This window comes from Oncorhynchus mykiss, unplaced genomic scaffold (genome assembly GCF_013265735.2).
Source record: "Oncorhynchus mykiss isolate Arlee unplaced genomic scaffold, USDA_OmykA_1.1 un_scaffold_297, whole genome shotgun sequence".
Classification (NCBI taxonomy): Eukaryota; Metazoa; Chordata; class Actinopteri; order Salmoniformes; family Salmonidae; genus Oncorhynchus; species Oncorhynchus mykiss.
This window is the reverse complement of record NW_023493747.1, coordinates 1-13,217: the sequence shown is the minus strand read 5'-3', so window position 1 is coordinate 13,217 and position 13,217 is coordinate 1. Positions and strand designations below refer to the sequence as shown.

Genomic DNA, 13,217 nt, shown 5'->3' with positions numbered 1-13,217 from the left:
TGCCAAAATATATGTATGGTCTGAAATTCTACAACCCCTGAGACAAAAAGATTGATTTCATTCTAAAGTAATACATATCGATATGGACCTTAAGATGTGGTATCCACCTTGACAAATGTATGTATTGTGTGAAAGTCCAGAACGACAGTGAATTCATTTTCACTTCATCTTCAGCCAACACTCTTTTTAAAAGCTTTGCTGCCCCGTGTGAGGATCGAACTCACGACCTTCAGATTATTGAGACTGACGCGCTACCTACTGCGCTAACAGAGGCCCTTCTTGTAAAAGTGTCCAAAAATAAGAAAAAAAATATTCGATACCGAACATCAAATTTTTTGAAACCACCGTGCCAAAATATATGTATGGTCTGAAATTCTACAACCCCTGAGACAAAAATAGATGATTTCATCTAAAGTAATACATATCGATATGGACCGTTAAGATGTGGTATCCACCTTGACAAAAGTATGTATTGTGTGAAAGTCCAGAACGACAGTGAATTCATTTTCAACTTCATCTTCAGCCAACACTCTTTTTAAAAGCTTTGCTGCCCCATGTGAGGATCGAACTCACGACCTTCAGATTATGAGACTGACGCGCTACCTACTGCGCTAACGAGGCCCTTCTTGTAAAAAGTGTCCAAAAGATAAAAAAAAAATATTGATACCGAACATCAAATTTTTGAAACCACCGTGCCAAAATATATGTATGGTCTGAAATTCTACAACCCCTGAGACAAAAAGATTGATTTCATTCTAAAGTAATACATATCGATATGGACCTTAAGATGTGGTATCCACCTTGACAAAAGTATGTATTGTGTGAAAGTCCAGAACGACAGTGAATTTTTTCATTCATTTTCACTTCATCTTCAGCCAACACTCTTTTTAAAAGCTTTGCTGCCCCGTGTGAGGATCGAACTCACGACCTTCAGATTATGAGACTGACGCGCTACCTACTGCGCTAACGAGGCCCTTCTTTCAAAAGTGTCCAAAAATAAGAAAAAAAAATATCGATACCGAACATCAAATTTTTGAAACCACCGTGCCAAAATATATGTATGGTCTGAAATTCTACAACCCCTGAGACAAAAATATTGATTTCATTCTAAAGTAATACATATCGATATGGACCTTAAGATGTGGTATCCACCTTGACAAAAGTATGTATTGTGTGAAAGTCCAGAACGACAGTGAATTCATTTTCACTTCATCTTCAGCCAACACTCTTTTTAAAAGCTTTGCTGCCCCGTGTGAGGATCGAACTCACGACCTTCAGATTATGAGACTGACGCGCTACCTACTGCGCTAACGAGGCCCTTCTTGTAAAAATGTCCAAAAAGAAGAAAAAAAATATATTGATACCGAACATCAAATTTTGAAACCACCGTGCCAAAATATATGTATGGTCTGAAATTCTACAACCCCTGAGACAAAAAGATTGATTTCATTCTAAAGTAATACATATCGATATGGACCTTAAGATGTGGTATCCACCTTGACAAAAGTATGTATTGTGTGAAAGTCCAGAACGACAGTGAATTCATTTTCACTTCATCTTCAGCCATCACTTCATCTTCAGCCAACACTCTTTTTAAAAGCTTTGCTGCCCCGTGTGAGGATCGAACTCACGACCTTCAGATTATGAGACTGACGCGCTACCTACTGCGCTAACGAGGCCCTTCTTGTAAAAATGTCCAAAAAGAAGAAAAAAAATATATTGATACCGAACATCAAATTTTTGAAACCACCGTGCCAAAATATATGTATGGTCTGAAATTCTACAACCCCTGAGACAAAAAGATTGATTTCATTCTAAAGTAATACATATCGATATGGACCTTAAGATGTGGTATCCACCTTGACAAAAGTATGTATTGTGTGAAAGTCCAGAACGACAGTGAATTCATTTTCACTTCATCTTCAGCCAACACTCTTTTTAAAAGCTTTGCTGCCCCGTGTGAGGATCGAACTCACGACCTTCAGATTATGAGACTGACGCGCTACCTACTGCGCTAACGAGGCCCTTCTTGTAAAAATGTCCAAAAAGAAGAAAAAAAAATATTGATACCGAACATCAAATTTTTGAAACCACCGTGCCAAAATATATGTATGGTCTGAAATTCTACAACCCCTGAGACAAAAAGATTGATTTCATTCTAAAGTAATACATATCGATATGGACCTTAAGATGTGGTATCCACCTTGACAAAAGTATGTATTGTGTGAAAGTCCAGAACGACAGTGAATTCATTTTCACTTCATCTTCAGCCAACACTCTTTTTAAAAGCTTTGCTGCCCCGTGTGAGGATCGAACTCACGACCTTCAGATTATGAGACTGACGCGCTACCTACTGCGCTAACGAGGCCCTTCTTGTAAAATGTCCAAAAAGAAGAAAAAAAAATATTGATACCGAACATCAAATTTTTGAAACCACCGTGCCAAAATATATGTATGGTCTGAAATTCTACAACCCCTGAGACAAAAAGATTGATTTCATTCTAAAGTAATACATATCGATATGGACCTTAAGATGTGGTATCCACCTTGACAAAAGTATGTATTGTGTGAAAGTCCAGAACGACAGAAATTAATTTTCACTTCAGCCAACACTGTTTTTTTAAAAGCTTTGCTGCCCGTGTGAGGATCGAACTCACGACCTTCAGATTATGAGACTGACGCGCTACCTACTGCGCTAACGAGGCCCTTCTTGCAAAATGTCCAAAAAGAAGAAAAAAAAATATCGATACCGAACATCAAATTTTGACACTGATGTTGAAACCACCGTTCCAAAATATATGTATGGTCTGAAATTCTACAACCCCTGAGACAAAAATATTGATTTCATTCTAAAGTAATACATATCGATATGGACCTTAAGATGTGGTATCCACCTTGACAAAAGTATGTATTGTGTGAAAGTCCAGAACGACAGTGAATTCATTTTCACTTCATCTTCAGCCAACACTCTTTTTAAAAGCTTTGCTGCCCCGTGTGAGGATCGAACTCACGACCTTCAGATTATGAGACTGACGCGCTACCTACTGCGCTAACGAGGCCCTTCTTGTAAAAATGTCCAAAAAGAAGAAAAAAAAATATTGATACCGAACATCAAATTTTTGAAACCACCGTGCCAAAATATATGTATGGTCTGAAATTCTACAACCCCTGAGACAAAAAGATTGATTTCATTCTAAAGTAATACATATCGATATGGACCTTAAGATGTGGTATCCACCTTGACAAAAGTATGTATTGTGTGAAAGTCCAGAACGACAGTGAATTCATTTTCACTTCATCTTCAGCATCACTTCATCTTCAGCCAACACTCTTTTTAAAAGCTTTGCTGCCCCGTGTGAGGATCGAACTCACGACCTTCAGATTATGAGACTGACGCGCTACCTACTGCGCTAACGAGGCCCTTCTTTCAAAAGTGTCCAAAATAAGAAAAAAAAATATCGATACCGAACATCAAATTTTTGAAACCACCGTGCCAAAATATATGTATGGTCTGAAATTCTACAACCCCTGAGACAAAAATATTGATTTCATTCTAAAGTAATACATATCGATATGGACCTTAAGATGTGGTATCCACCTTGACAAAAGTATGTATTGTGTGAAAGTCCAGAACGACAGTGAATTCATTTTCACTTCATCTTCAGCCAACACTCTTTTTAAAAGCTTTGCTGCCCCGTGTGAGGATCGAACTCACGACCTTCAGATTATGAGACTGACGCGCTACCTACTGCGCTAACGAGGCCCTTCTTGTAAAAATGTCCAAAAAGAAGAAAAAAAAATATTGATACCGAACATCAAATTTTTGAAACCACCGTGCCAAAATATATGTATGGTCTGAAATTCTACAACCCCTGAGACAAAAAGATTGATTTCATTCTAAAGTAATACATATCGATATGGACCTTAAGATGTGGTATCCACCTTGACAAAAGTATGTATTGTGTGAAAGTCCAGAACGACAGTGAATTCATTTTCACTTCATCTTCATCACTTCATCTTCAGCCAACACTCTTTTTAAAAGCTTTGCTGCCCCGTGTGAGGATCGAACTCACGACCTTCAGATTATGAGACTGACGCGCTACCTACTGCGCTAACGAGGCCCTTCTTGTAAAAATGTCCAAAAAGAAGAAAAAAAAATATTGATACCGAACATCAAATTTTTGAAACCACCGTGCCAAAATATATGTATGGTCTGAAATTCTACAACCCCTGAGACAAAAAGATTGATTTCATTCTAAAGTAATACATATCGATATGGACCTTAAGATGTGGTATCCACCTTGACAAAAGTATGTATTGTGTGAAAGTCCAGAACGACAGTGAATTCATTTTCACTTCATCTTCAGCCAACACTCTTTTTAAAAGCTTTGCTGCCCCGTGTGAGGATCGAACTCACGACCTTCAGATTATGAGACTGACGCGCTACCTACTGCGCTAACGAGGCCCTTCTTGTAAAAATGTCCAAAAAGAAGAAAAAAAAATATTGATACCGAACATCAAATTTTTGAAACCACCGTGCCAAAATATATGTATGGTCTGAAATTCTACAACCCCTGAGACAAAAAGATTGATTTCATTCTAAAGTAATACATATCGATATGGACCTTAAGATGTGGTATCCACCTTGACAAAAGTATGTATTGTGTGAAAGTCCAGAACGACAGTGAATTCATTTTCACTTCATCTTCAGCCAACACTCTTTTTAAAAGCTTTGCTGCCCCGTGTGAGGATCGAACTCACGACCTTCAGATTATGAGACTGACGCGCTACCTACTGCGCTAACGAGGCCCTTCTTGTAAAAATGTCCAAAAAGAAGAAAAAAAAATATTGATACCGAACATCAAATTTTTGAAACCACCGTGCCAAAATATATGTATGGTCTGAAATTCTACAACCCCTGAGACAAAAAGATTGATTTCATTCTAAAGTAATACATATCGATATGGACCTTAAGATGTGGTATCCACCTTGACAAAAGTATGTATTGTGTGAAAGTCCAGAACGACAGAAATTAATTTTCACTTCAGCCAACACTGTTTTTTTAAAAGCTTTGCTGCCCCGTGTGAGGATCGAACTCACGACCTTCAGATTATGAGACTGACGCGCTACCTACTGCGCTAACGAGGCCCTTCTTGCAAAATGTCCAAAAAGAAGAAAAAAAAATATGATACCGAACATCAAATTTTGACACTGATGTTGAAACCACCGTGCCAAAATATATGTATGGTCTGAAATTCTACAACCCCTGAGACAAAAAGATTGATTTCATTCTAAAGTAATACATATCGATATGGACCTTAAGATGTGGTATCCACCTTGACAAAAGTATGTATTGTGTGAAAGTCCAGAACGACAGTGAATTCATTTTCACTTCATCTTCAGCCAACACTCTTTTTAAAAGCTTTGCTGCCCCGTGTGAGGATCGAACTCACGACCTTCAGATTATGAGACTGACGCGCTACCTACTGCGCTAACGAGGCCCTTCTTGCAAAAATGTCCAAAAAGAAGAAAAAAAATATTGATACCGAACATCAAATTTTGACACTGATGTTGAAACCACCGTGCCAAAATATATGTATGGTCTGAAATTCTACAACCCCTGAGACAAAAAGATTGATTTCATTCTAAAGTAATACATATCGATATGGACCTTAAGATGTGGTATCCACCTTGACAAAAGTATGTATTGTGTGAAAGTCCAGAACGACAGTGAATTAATTTTCACTTCAGCCAACACTCTTTTTAAAAGCTTTGCTGCCCCGTGTGAGGATCGAACTCACGACCTTCAGATTATGAGACTGACGCGCTACCTACTGCGCTAACGAGGCCCTTCTTGCAAAAATGTCCAAAAAGAAGAAAAAAAATATTGATACCGAACATCAAATTTTTGTTGAAACCACCGTGCCAAAATATATGTATGGTCTGAAATTCTACAACCCCTGAGACAAAAAGATTGATTTCATTCTAAAGTAATACATATCGATATGGACCTTAAGATGTGGTATCCACCTTGACAAAAGTATGTATTGTGTGAAAGTCCAGAACGACAGTGAATTCATTTTCACTTCATCTTCAGCCAACACTCTTTTTAAAAGCTTTGCTGCCCCGTGTGAGGATCGAACTCACGACCTTCAGATTATGAGACTGACGCGCTACCTACTGCGCTAACGAGGCCCTTCTTGTAAAAATGTCCAAAAAGAAGAAAAAAAATATTGATACCGAACATCAAATTTTTTAAACCACCGTGCCAAAATATATGTATGGTCTGAAATTCTACAACCCCTGAGACAAAAAGATTGATTTCATTCTAAAGTAATACATATCGATATGGACCTTAAGATGTGGTATCCACCTTGACAAAAGTATGTATTGTGTGAAAGTCCAGAACGACAGTGAATTCATTTTCACTTCATCTTCAGCCAACACTCTTTTTAAAAGCTTTGCTGCCCCGTGTGAGGATCGAACTCACGACCTTCAGATTATGAGACTGACGCGCTACCTACTGCGCTAACGAGGCCCTTCTTGTAAAAATGTCCAAAAAGAAGAAAAAAAAATATTGATACCGAACATCAAATTTTTGAAACCACCGTGCCAAAATATATGTATGGTCTGAAATTCTACAACCCCTGAGACAAAAAGATTGATTTCATTCTAAAGTAATACATATCGATATGGACCTTAAGATGTGGTATCCACCTTGACAAAAGTATGTATTGTGTGAAAGTCCAGAACGACAGTGAATTCATTTTCACTTCAGCCAACACTCTTTTTTTAAAAGCTTTGCTGCCCCGTGTGAGGATCGAACTCACGACCTTCAGATTATGAGACTGACGCGCTACCTACTGCGCTAACGAGGCCCTTCTTGCAAAAATGTCCAAAAAGAAGAAAAAAAAATATTGATACCGAACATCAAATTTTGACACTGATGTTGAAACCACCGTGCCAAAATATATGTATGGTCTGAAATTCTACAACCCCTGAGACAAAAATATTGATTTCATTCTAAAGTAATACATATCGATATGGACCTTAAGATGTGGTATCCACCTTGACAAAAGTATGTATTGTGTGAAAGTCCAGAACGACAGTGAATTCATTTTCACTTCATCTTCAGCCAACACTCTTTTTAAAAAGCTTTGCTGCCCCGTGTGAGGATCGAACTCACGACCTTCAGATTATGAGACTGACGCAGCTACCTACTGCGCTAACGAAGGCCCTTCTGTCAAAAATGTCCAAAAGAAGAAAAAAAAAATATTGATACCGAACATCAAATTTTGACACTGATGTTGGAAACCACCGTGCCAAAATATATGTATGGTCTGAAATTCTACAACCCCTGAGAACAAAAAGATTGATTTCATTCTAAAGTAATAACATATCGATATGGACCTTAAGATGTGGTATCCACCTTGACAAAGTATGTATTGTGTGAAAGTCCAGAACGACAGATGAATTCATTTTCACTTCATCTTCAGCCAACACTCTTTTTAAAAGCTTTGCTGCCCCGTGTGAGGATCGAACTCACGACCTTTCAGATTATGAGACTGACGCGCTACCTACTAGCGCTAACGAGGCCCTTCATGTAAAAATGTCCAAAAATAAGAAAAAAAATATTGATACCGAACATCACATTTTGACACTGATTGTTGAAACCACGTGCCAAAATATATGTATGGTCTGAAATTCTACAACCCCTGAGACAAAAAGATTGATTTCATTCTAAAGTAATACATATCGATATGGACCTTAAGATGTGGTATCCACCTTGACAAAAGTATGTATTGTGAAAGTCCAGAACGACAGTGAATAATTTTCACTTAATCTTCAGCCAACACTCTTTTTAAAAGCTTTGCTGCCCCGTGTGAGGATCGAACTCACGACATCAGATTATGAGACTGACGCGCATACCTACTGCGCTAACGAGAGCCTTCTTTCAAAAATGTCCAAAAAGAAGAAAAAAAAATATTGATACCGAACATCAAATTTTGACACTGATGTGAAACCACCGTTCCAAAATATATGTATGGTCTGAAATTCTACAACCCCTGAGACAAAAAGATTGATTTCATTCTAAAGTAATACATATCGATATGGACCTTAAGATGTGGTATCCACCTTGACAGAAGTATGTATTGTGTGAAAGTCCAGAACGACAGAGAATCATTTTCTCACTTCAAGCCAACACTGTCTTTTTAAAAGCTTTGCTGCCCCGTGTGAGGATCGAACTCACGACCTCAGATTATGAGACTGACGCGCTACCTACTGCGCTAACGAGGCCCTTCATGTAAAAATGTCCAAAAAGAAGAAAAAAAATATTGATACCGAACATCAAATTTGGACACTGATGTGAAACCACCGTGCCAAAATATATGTATGGTCTGAAATTCTACAACCCCTGAGACAAAAAGATTGATTTCATTCTAAAGTAATACAATCGATATGGACCTTAAGATGTGGTATCCACCTTGACAAAAGTATTATTGTGTGAAAGTCCAGAACGACAGGGAAATTAATTTTCACTTAATCTTCAGCCAACACTGTTTTAAAAGCTTTGCTGCCCGTGTGAGGATCGAACTCACGACCGTCAGATTATGAGACTGACGCGCTACCTACTGCGCTAACGAGGCCCTTCTTGTAAAAATGTCCAAAAAGAAGAAAAAATATTGATACCGAACATCAAATTTTTTAAAACCACCGTGCCAAAATATATGTATGGTCTGAAATTCTACAACCCCTGAGACAAAAAGATTGATTTCATTCTAAAGTAATACATATCGATATGGACCTTAAGATGTGGTATCCACCTTGACAAAAGTATGTATTGTGTGAAAGTCCAGAACGACAGTGAATTCATTTTCACTTCATCTTCAGCCAACACTCTTTTTAAAAGCTTTGCTGCCCCGTGTGAGGATCGAACTCACGACCTTCAGATTATGAGACTGACGCGCTACCTACTGCGCTAACGAGGCCCTTCTTGTAAAAATGTCCAAAAAGAAGAAAAAAAAATATTGATACCGAACATCAAATTTTTGAAACCACCGTGCCAAAATATATGTATGGTCTGAAATTCTACAACCCCTGAGACAAAAAGATTGATTTCATTCTAAAGTAATACATATCGATATGGACCTTAAGATGTGGTATCCACCTTGACAAAAGTATGTATTGTGTGAAAGTCCAGAACGACAGAAATTAATTTTCACTTCAGCCAACACTGTTTTTTAAAAGCTTTGCTGCCCGTGTGAGGATCGAACTCACGACCTTCAGATTATGAGACTGACGCGCTACCTACTGCGCTAACGAGGCCCTTCTTGCAAAATGTCCAAAAGAAGAAAAAAAAATATTGATACCGAACATCAAATTTGACACTGATGTTGAACCACCGTGCCAAAATATATGTATGGTCTGAAATTCTACAACCCCTGAGACAAAAAGATTGATTTCATTCTAAAGTAATACATATCGATATGGACCTTAAGATGTGGTATCCACCTTGACAAAAGTATGTATTGTGTGAAAGTCCAGAACGACAGTGAATTCATTTTCACTTCATCTTCAGCCAACACTCTTTTTAAAAGCTTTGCTGCCCCGTGTGAGGATCGAACTCACGACCTTCAGATTATGAGACTGACGCGCTACCTACTGCGCTAACGAGGCCCTTCTTGTCAAATTGTCCAAAAGAAGAAAAAAAAATATCGATACCGAACATCAAATTTTTGAAACCACCGTGCCAAAATATATGTAGGTCTGAAATTCTACAACCCCTGAGACAAAAAGATTGATTTCATTCTAAAGTAATACATATCGATATGGACCTTAAGATGTGGTATCCACCTTGACAAAAGTATGTATTGTGTGAAAGTTCCAAACGACAGTGAATTCATTTTCACTTCATCTTCAGCCAACACTCTTTTTAAAAGCTTTGCTGCCCCGTGTGAGGATCGAAACTCACGACCTTCAGATTATGAGACTGACGCGCTACCTACTGCGCTAACGAGGCCCTTCTTTCAAAATGTCCAAAAATAAGAAAAAAAATATTGATACCGAACATCAAATTTTTGAAACCACCGTGCCAAAAAATATGTATGGTCTGAAATTCTACAACCCCTGAGACAAAAGATTGATTTTCATTCTAAAGTAATAACATATCGATATGGACCTTAAGATGTGTATCCACCTTGAAAAAGTATGTATTGTGTGAAGTCCAGAACGACAGTGAATTCATTTTCACTTCATCTTCAGCCAACACTCTTTTTAAAGCTTTGCTGCCCCGTGTGAGGATCGAACTCACGACCTTCAGATTATGCAGACTGACGCGCTACCTACTGCGCTAACGAGGCACTTCTTGTAAAATGTCCAAAAAGAAGAAAAAAAATATATTGATACCGAACATCAATTTTGAAACCACCGTGCCAAATATATGTATGGTCTGAAATTCTACAAACCCCTGAGACAAAAAGATTGATTTCATTCTAAGTAATACATATCGATATGGACCTTTAAGATGTGGTATCCACCTTGACAAAAGTATGTATTGTGTGAAAGTCCAGAACGACAGATGAATGCATTTTCACTTCATCTTCAGCCAACACTCTTTTTAAAAGCTTTGCTGCCCCCGTGTGAGGATCGAACTCACGACCTTCAGATTATGAGACTGACGCGCTACCTACTGCGCTAACGAGGCCCTTCTTGTAAAAATGTCAAAAAGAAGAAAAAAAATATATTGATACCGAACATCAAATTTTATTGAAACCACCGTGCCAAAATATATGTATGGTCTGAAATTCTACAACCCCTGAGACAAAAAGATTGATTTCATTCTAAAGTAATACATATCGATATGGACCTTAAGATGTGGTATTCCACCTTGACAAAAGTATGTATTGTGGTGAAAGTCCAGAACGACAGTGAATTCATTTTCACTTCATCTTCAGCCAACACTCTTTTTAAAAGCTTTGCTGCCCCGTGTGAGGATCGAACTCACGACCTTCAGATTATGAGACTGACGCGCTACCTACTGCGCTAACGAGGCCCTTCTTGTAAAAATGTCCAAAAAGAAGAAAAAAAAAATATTGATACCGAACATCAAATTTTTGAAACCACCGTGCCAAAATATATGTATGGTCTGAAATTCTACAACCCCTGAGACAAAAAGATTGATTTCATTCTAAAGTAATACATATCGATATGGACCTTAAGATGTGGTATCCACCTTGACAAAAGTATGTATTGTGTGAAAGTCCAGAACGAACAGTGAATTCATTTTCACTTCATCTTCAGCCAACACTCTTTTAAAAGCTTTGCTGCCCCGTGTGAGGATCGAACTCACGACCTTCAGATTATGAGACTGACGCGCTACCTACTGCGCTAACGAGGCCCTTCTTTCAAAAGTGTCCAAAAATAAGAAAAAAAAATATTCGATACCGAACATCAAATTTTGAAACCACCGTGCCAAAATATATGTATGGTCTGAAATTCTACAACCCCTGAGACAAAAAGATTGATTTCATTCTAAAGTAATACATATCGATATGGACCTTAAGATGTGGTATCCACCTTGACAAAAGTATGTATTGTGTGAAAGTCCAGAACGACAGTGAATTCATTTTCACTTCATCTTCAGCCAACACTCTTTTTAAAAGCTTTGCTGCCCCGTGTGAGGATCGAACTCACGACCTTCAGATTATGAGACTGACGCGCTACCTACTGCGCTAACGAGGCCCTTCTGTAAAATTGTCCAAAAAGAAGAAAAAAAAATATTGATACCGAACATCAAATTTGACACTGATGTTGAAACCACCGTTCCAAAATATATGATGGTCTGAAATTCTACAACCCCTGAGACAAAAAGATTGATTTCATTCTAAAGTAATACATATCGATATGGACCTTAAGATGTGGTATCCACCTTGACAAAAGTATGTATTGTGTGAAGTCCAGAACGACAGAGAATTCATTTTCACTTCATCTTCAGCCAACACTGTCCTTTTTAAAAGCTTTGCTGCCCCGTGTGAGGATCGAACTCACGACCTTCAGATTATGAGACTGACGCGCTACCTACTGCGCTAACGAGGCCCTTCTTGTAAAATGTCCAAAAAGAAGAAAAAAAATATTGATACCGAACATCAAATTTTTGAAACCACCGTGCCAAAATATATGTATGGTCTGAAATTCTACAACCCCTGAGACAAAAAGATTGATTTCATTCTAAAGTAATACATATCGATATGGACCTTAAGATGTGGTATCCACCTTGACAAAAGTATGTATTGTGTGAAAGTCCAGAACGACAGTGAATTCATTTTCACTTCATCTTCAGCCAACACTCTTTTTAAAAGCTTTGCTGCCCAGTGTGAGGATCGAACTCACGACCTTCAGATTATGAGACTGACGCGCTACCTACTGCGCTACCGAGGCCCTTCTGTAAAAATGTCAAAAAAGAAGAAAAAAAATATATGATACCGAACATCAAATTTTTGAAACCACCGTGCCAAAATATATGTATGGTCTGAAATTCTACAAACCCCTGAGACAAAAAGATTGATTTCATTCTAAAGTAATACATATCGATATGGACCTTAAGATGTGGTATCCACCTTGACAAAAGTATGTATTGTGTGAAAGTCCAGAACGACAGAGAATTCATTTTCACTTCATCTTCAGCCAACACTTCTTTTAAAAGCTTTGCTGCCCCGTGTGAGGATCGAACTCACGACCTTCAGATTATGAGACTGACGCACTACCTACTGCGCTAACAAGGCCCTTCATGTAAAAATGTCCAAAAAGAAAGAAAAAAAATATTGATACCGAACATCAAATTTTGACCACTGATGTTGAAACCACCGTTCCAAAATATATGTATGGTCTGAATTCTACAACCCCTGAGACAAAAATATTGATTTCATTCTAAAGGTAATACATATCGATATGGACCTTAAGATGTGGTTATCCACCTTGACAAAAGTATGTATTGTGTGAAAGTCCAGAACGACAGAGAATATTAATTTTCACTTCAGCCAACACTGTTCTTTTTAAAAGCTTTGCTGCCCCGTGTGAGGATCGAACTCACGACCTTCAGATTATGAGACTGACGCGCTACCTACTGCGCTAACGAGGCCCTTCTTTCAAAATTTCCAAAAAAGAAGAAAAAAATATATTGATACCGAACATCAAATTTTGAAACCACCGTGCCAAAA

The 13,217-nt window shown here is 38.1% G+C and overlaps 25 non-coding genes across 25 annotated transcripts; all 25 read right to left on the bottom strand.

The window, feature by feature from the left end:
* Positions 1 to 548: 548 nt before the first annotated feature.
* trnam-cau lies at positions 549 to 621 on the bottom strand. Its single transcript has one exon. It is a non-coding gene; the product is annotated as a tRNA-Met (tRNA).
* A 279-nt stretch (positions 622 to 900) lies between these two features.
* Positions 901 to 973, bottom strand: trnam-cau. The gene has a single exon. It is a non-coding gene; the product is annotated as a tRNA-Met (tRNA).
* A 271-nt stretch (positions 974 to 1,244) lies between these two features.
* trnam-cau lies at positions 1,245 to 1,317 on the bottom strand. The gene has a single exon. It is a non-coding gene; the product is annotated as a tRNA-Met (tRNA).
* Positions 1,318 to 1,606: 289 nt separating this feature from the next.
* Positions 1,607 to 1,679, bottom strand: trnam-cau. The gene has a single exon. It is a non-coding gene; the product is annotated as a tRNA-Met (tRNA).
* Positions 1,680 to 1,951: 272 nt separating this feature from the next.
* Positions 1,952 to 2,024, bottom strand: trnam-cau. Its single transcript has one exon. It is a non-coding gene; the product is annotated as a tRNA-Met (tRNA).
* Positions 2,025 to 2,295: 271 nt separating this feature from the next.
* On the bottom strand, positions 2,296 to 2,368 carry trnam-cau. Its single transcript has one exon. It is a non-coding gene; the product is annotated as a tRNA-Met (tRNA).
* A 618-nt stretch (positions 2,369 to 2,986) lies between these two features.
* On the bottom strand, positions 2,987 to 3,059 carry trnam-cau. Its single transcript has one exon. It is a non-coding gene; the product is annotated as a tRNA-Met (tRNA).
* Positions 3,060 to 3,347: 288 nt separating this feature from the next.
* Positions 3,348 to 3,420, bottom strand: trnam-cau. The gene has a single exon. It is a non-coding gene; the product is annotated as a tRNA-Met (tRNA).
* A 270-nt stretch (positions 3,421 to 3,690) lies between these two features.
* On the bottom strand, positions 3,691 to 3,763 carry trnam-cau. Its single transcript has one exon. It is a non-coding gene; the product is annotated as a tRNA-Met (tRNA).
* A 285-nt stretch (positions 3,764 to 4,048) lies between these two features.
* Positions 4,049 to 4,121, bottom strand: trnam-cau. The gene has a single exon. It is a non-coding gene; the product is annotated as a tRNA-Met (tRNA).
* A 271-nt stretch (positions 4,122 to 4,392) lies between these two features.
* trnam-cau lies at positions 4,393 to 4,465 on the bottom strand. The gene has a single exon. It is a non-coding gene; the product is annotated as a tRNA-Met (tRNA).
* A 271-nt stretch (positions 4,466 to 4,736) lies between these two features.
* trnam-cau lies at positions 4,737 to 4,809 on the bottom strand. The gene has a single exon. It is a non-coding gene; the product is annotated as a tRNA-Met (tRNA).
* A 266-nt stretch (positions 4,810 to 5,075) lies between these two features.
* trnam-cau lies at positions 5,076 to 5,148 on the bottom strand. The gene has a single exon. It is a non-coding gene; the product is annotated as a tRNA-Met (tRNA).
* Positions 5,149 to 5,428: 280 nt separating this feature from the next.
* On the bottom strand, positions 5,429 to 5,501 carry trnam-cau. The gene has a single exon. It is a non-coding gene; the product is annotated as a tRNA-Met (tRNA).
* A 275-nt stretch (positions 5,502 to 5,776) lies between these two features.
* Positions 5,777 to 5,849, bottom strand: trnam-cau. The gene has a single exon. It is a non-coding gene; the product is annotated as a tRNA-Met (tRNA).
* Positions 5,850 to 6,122: 273 nt separating this feature from the next.
* trnam-cau lies at positions 6,123 to 6,195 on the bottom strand. Its single transcript has one exon. It is a non-coding gene; the product is annotated as a tRNA-Met (tRNA).
* Positions 6,196 to 6,465: 270 nt separating this feature from the next.
* On the bottom strand, positions 6,466 to 6,538 carry trnam-cau. Its single transcript has one exon. It is a non-coding gene; the product is annotated as a tRNA-Met (tRNA).
* Positions 6,539 to 6,805: 267 nt separating this feature from the next.
* On the bottom strand, positions 6,806 to 6,878 carry trnam-cau. Its single transcript has one exon. It is a non-coding gene; the product is annotated as a tRNA-Met (tRNA).
* Positions 6,879 to 8,917: 2,039 nt separating this feature from the next.
* On the bottom strand, positions 8,918 to 8,990 carry trnam-cau. The gene has a single exon. It is a non-coding gene; the product is annotated as a tRNA-Met (tRNA).
* Positions 8,991 to 9,605: 615 nt separating this feature from the next.
* On the bottom strand, positions 9,606 to 9,678 carry trnam-cau. The gene has a single exon. It is a non-coding gene; the product is annotated as a tRNA-Met (tRNA).
* Positions 9,679 to 10,980: 1,302 nt separating this feature from the next.
* Positions 10,981 to 11,053, bottom strand: trnam-cau. The gene has a single exon. It is a non-coding gene; the product is annotated as a tRNA-Met (tRNA).
* Positions 11,054 to 11,325: 272 nt separating this feature from the next.
* Positions 11,326 to 11,398, bottom strand: trnam-cau. Its single transcript has one exon. It is a non-coding gene; the product is annotated as a tRNA-Met (tRNA).
* A 271-nt stretch (positions 11,399 to 11,669) lies between these two features.
* trnam-cau lies at positions 11,670 to 11,742 on the bottom strand. Its single transcript has one exon. It is a non-coding gene; the product is annotated as a tRNA-Met (tRNA).
* Positions 11,743 to 12,023: 281 nt separating this feature from the next.
* trnam-cau lies at positions 12,024 to 12,096 on the bottom strand. Its single transcript has one exon. It is a non-coding gene; the product is annotated as a tRNA-Met (tRNA).
* A 969-nt stretch (positions 12,097 to 13,065) lies between these two features.
* trnam-cau lies at positions 13,066 to 13,138 on the bottom strand. Its single transcript has one exon. It is a non-coding gene; the product is annotated as a tRNA-Met (tRNA).
* Positions 13,139 to 13,217: the final 79 nt, after the last annotated feature.